This window comes from Nanorana parkeri, unplaced genomic scaffold (assembly GCF_000935625.1).
Source record: "Nanorana parkeri isolate BGI_ZX_2015 unplaced genomic scaffold, ASM93562v1 scaffold220, whole genome shotgun sequence".
Taxonomy (NCBI): Eukaryota; Metazoa; Chordata; class Amphibia; order Anura; family Dicroglossidae; genus Nanorana; species Nanorana parkeri.
Window position 1 is genome coordinate 1,049,727 of NW_017306488.1, and position 4,491 is coordinate 1,054,217.

Sequence of the window (4,491 nt, forward strand, 5' to 3'; positions counted from 1 at the left end):
CAGGCCGTCGCACGGGGCGAGAGTGGGGGGGGGGGGGGGGGGGAGGGGTTTATTAGTAATAAGTGAACAGTTTTTGCCTCACAAATTGGTCATTGGAGTATTTCTGTAGATGGCCATACGTATGGGATTGGTTGCTATGGTTGACTTGTGTCTAAGGCCAGCTTTAGAGCTTGTGTAGATGGGTGTTGTTGTCAAACCCTGCCTTTTGCTTGTGAATACAATGCATACACTCAAATGCAAAATGCAGCAAACTGCTTTTCCTGCTATTCAGAAATACATCTCTATAGAATATGCTGAGCTTAAAGGATTGCAAAGGAGGTAAAGCACTGAACTATCATCTACACTGCACCATTGGAGTAAATGGGGATCTACTGATTTGCATCTGATGTATATTTAAAATGCACATCAAATAAATGAAAAAAACACTCATCTACACAAGCAATTACAGTTTATGCTTCAAAGGCTGGATTCACACCAGATGCGTTGGCTGCTTTTTTCAGGGCAGCTACAACACAAAGCAAAGCAATTTGCCTTGCCACAGATGGGCTCAGTTCACACCGCAGTGTTGCAGCTGTGTGTGCTGATAAGAAGTACGACATGCAGTAATTTTTTTCAGCACAGCAGGTCGCAACACAGCACAACCGCATGGCACCGCACTGTGCCCATAGAACCTAATGAAATGTCACTTGTGACATTTCAATAAAATTATAACAAAAAAAGGTAAGTGGTGCGCTATGCTGGGATCAACACATTGGCACTGTGACTGCTAACGCACACAAGTGGCTTGTAGCGCAGCCGCTGGTGTGAATGCAGCCAAACTGGGGGGTATGAGGGAAAGTCTCCTACACAATGATCACAACAACTCTTCAATTATGCAGTTACTGTGCTACTGTTCCTAATTTTTCCAGATCCAGTTCAGCACAGGCACTGTGATCTGTAAGATTTGGTTAGAAATATGCATTCATGGATAATGTATGGGCAAAACATCAGGACAAATGCTCTGCAGCTGTGCTTCAGCCAGACAGTCTTATCTCCACAGTCACCTTACCCTTGGCACATACCATCGTTTGTCAACATTCAGTCACATGCTGGCCGCTGTAACAACAAACACTCCAAATGCCATCTGTTCTGACATTTTACTATTATTTGTGTCACCAGCACAGAGACACAGTGCACAGATAAACATAAATATATACAGCGCAAACTAGTAAAGCCAGTTGGCCATGTGCCTGTACAGTGTTTGATGTTTACTGTGCATGCTATACACAACCCTTAAAGCCAATCTTACAGGAATGTTTTGCTTAAGCTGACTAGTCGTTTCTGCTCGCTGAGATCTGAGGGGTGAACAAGCGATTTTCGGTTTGCCTACTTTGACAAAAGTCAATTGAAAAATCGACTTTTGTGGAATGGAGGTGTGCCAATAGGGCCACACACTGCTTGAATTTTGGCAGGAAATCAGACAACATTTGAGCTGTATATGGCCAGCTGTAGTCTTAAGCTGGCCATACACCTTACAATTATCTGCAGATTTTCAGATGGAAAAGGTGCAACAGATTCCTCCATCTGCACCTAACTGTGTGGATGGAGTAATCTCCACCTGGGCCAATCTGTTGCACTTTTTCCATCTGACCACAGAAAATCTGCAGATAATTGTAAGGTGTATGGGCACCTTTACAGGAGAAAATCTACATTTCCTTGTCTCCATCATTCCGTCATCCTTAATATGTTTCCCTCTGTTTTTAAGGAAACATTCACACTATATCGGGGGCCTGCATTTTTCTGCACAAGAAAACTCAGGACACGGCTACAATTGTTTTCTATGTGTCCTGTTGACACCAAAACACGGGTGTGATGGGCGGTGCGCTGCTCACACATGCTGCATTTTTGCACAGCGCACTAGATGCCACCACAGGTCACCATGCTGCTGTTCGGGGACCTGGATAGAGTGTACACACTGTACACTACCAATAAAGTAAAAAAAAAATGTAAACAATGACAGCTCCGATAGAGTCCGATACACCGTACATTGCCAGAGCTGTCACAACGCACTAGCCAGTCCGCTAACAAAAAAAGTAACTTTAACCATTCCATGGAAAAGAAAACTAAAACATTTATATATAATACAATATCAGAGATATTTCTTTGGTATTGACTAAATTGTGCCAAATTAGATTGAATGGCTCATCAGCCATCGCTAATAGTTCAGAATATTAGGTGAAACACTAAATTATTGAATGTCTTTTTAAGAATTACATTGTGAGCGCTTATTAAATATTTGACACCTTTGAAAATGTTTTATGGATTTATATTTGGAATATATTTTATACATGTTTGTAAATAAAGCTGGATTTATTGAAATATGTGGACCTACTTGTATAAATGTATTAAGGAGTGGATGCTGGTAGGCTGTCAGCTGCTGCCTACATTCCCAGCAATACCATGGCCATTAATAGAGGGGTTATTACACTTTATAGATGATGCATCAGAAGAAGTGAGACTCTGTAATGACAGTGGATTTTGGTGGCAGAAAGATTTATTTGCAAACATAATTTAAAGCAACTGGACTTGCTGTATTTTTCTTGAAGATGTTTCACTGGATGATTGAGAACCTTCACAGACAAATCCCAAACTTCTTCTTCTTGATCCTACCAATCGGGGTAAGTAAGGCACAGGATTAGAGTACACTGCTTCTATATTGAGGAAGCATTGGGGGCGAGGGGGTGCTACTTTAGTGTTAGAAGTTTGGTATTGGGGTTAATTTAAGTTTGATGGATGTAATAAGATGTGATATTCAACCCATCCAACCCCCATTCCCCTTCCCTCTGAACCCCATACCTTTATTTTGCTTCCCCAACACCCCACCATACTGTGTATGTGCCTTCAACAACGAAGTACCCCAAAGGAAACACCCCACTATTCTGTGTATGTGCCTTGAACAAAGAACACACCCAGTACCCCAAAGAAAACACCCCACAAGTCTGTGTATGTGCCTTGAACAAAGAAAACACTCAGTACCCCAAAGAAAACACCCCACCATTCTGTGTATGTGCCTTCAACAACGAAGTACCCCAAAGGAAACACCCCACTATTCTGTGTATGTGCCTTCAACAACGAAGTACCCCAAAGGAAACACCCCACTATTCTGTGTATGTGCCTTCAACAACGAAGTACCCCAAAGGAAACACCCCACTATTCTGTGTATGTGCCTTCAACAACGAAGTACCCCAAAGGAAACACCCCACTATTCTGTGTATGTGCCTTCAACAACGAAGTACCCCAAAGGAAACACCCCACTATTCTGTGTATGTGCCTTCAACAACGAAGTACCCCAAAGGAAACACCCCACTATTCTGTGTATGTGCCTTCAACAACGAAGTACCCCAAAGGAAACACCCCACTATTCTGTGTATGTGCCTTCAACAACGAAGTACCCCAAAGGAAACACCCCACTATTCTGTGTATGTGCCTTCAACAACGAAGTACCCCAAAGGAAACACCCCACTATTCTGTGTATGTGCCTTCAACAACGAAGTACCCCAAAGGAAACACCCCACTATTCTGTGTATGTGCCTTCAACAACGAAGTACCCCAAAGGAAACACCCCACTATTCTGTGTATGTGCCTTCAACAACGAAGTACCCCAAAGGAAACACCCCACTATTCTGTGTATGTGCCTTCAACAACGAAGTACCCCAAAGGAAACACCCCACTATTCTGTGTATGTGCCTTCAACAACGAAGTACCCCAAAGGAAACACCCCACTATTCTGTGTATGTGCCTTCAACAACGAAGTACCCCAAAGGAAACACCCCACTATTCTGTGTATGTGCCTTCAACAACGAAGTACCCCAAAGGAAACACCCCACTATTCTGTGTATGTGCCTTCAACAACGAAGTACCCCAAAGGAAACACCCCACTATTCTGTGTATGTGCCTTCAACAACGAAGTACCCCAAAGGAAACACCCCACTATTCTGTGTATGTGCCTTCAACAACGAAGTACCCCAAAGGAAACACCCCACTATTCTGTGTATGTGCCTTCAACAACGAAGTACCCCAAAGGAAACACCCCACTATTCTGTGTATGTGCCTTCAACAACGAAGTACCCCAAAGGAAACACCCCACTATTCTGTGTATGTGCCTTCAACAACGAAGTACCCCAAAGGAAACACCCCACTATTCTGTGTATGTGCCTTCAACAACGAAGTACCCCAAAGGAAACACCCCACTATTCTGTGTATGTGCCTTCAACAACGAAGTACCCCAAAGGAAACACCCCACTATTCTGTGTATGTGCCTTCAACAACGAAGTACCCCAAAGGAAACACCCCACTATTCTGTGTATGTGCCTTCAACAACGAAGTACCCCAAAGGAAACACCCCACTATTCTGTGTATGTGCCTTCAACAACGAAGTACCCCAAAGGAAACACCCCACTATTCTGTGTATGTGCCTTCAACAACGAAGTACCCCAAAGGAAACACCCCACT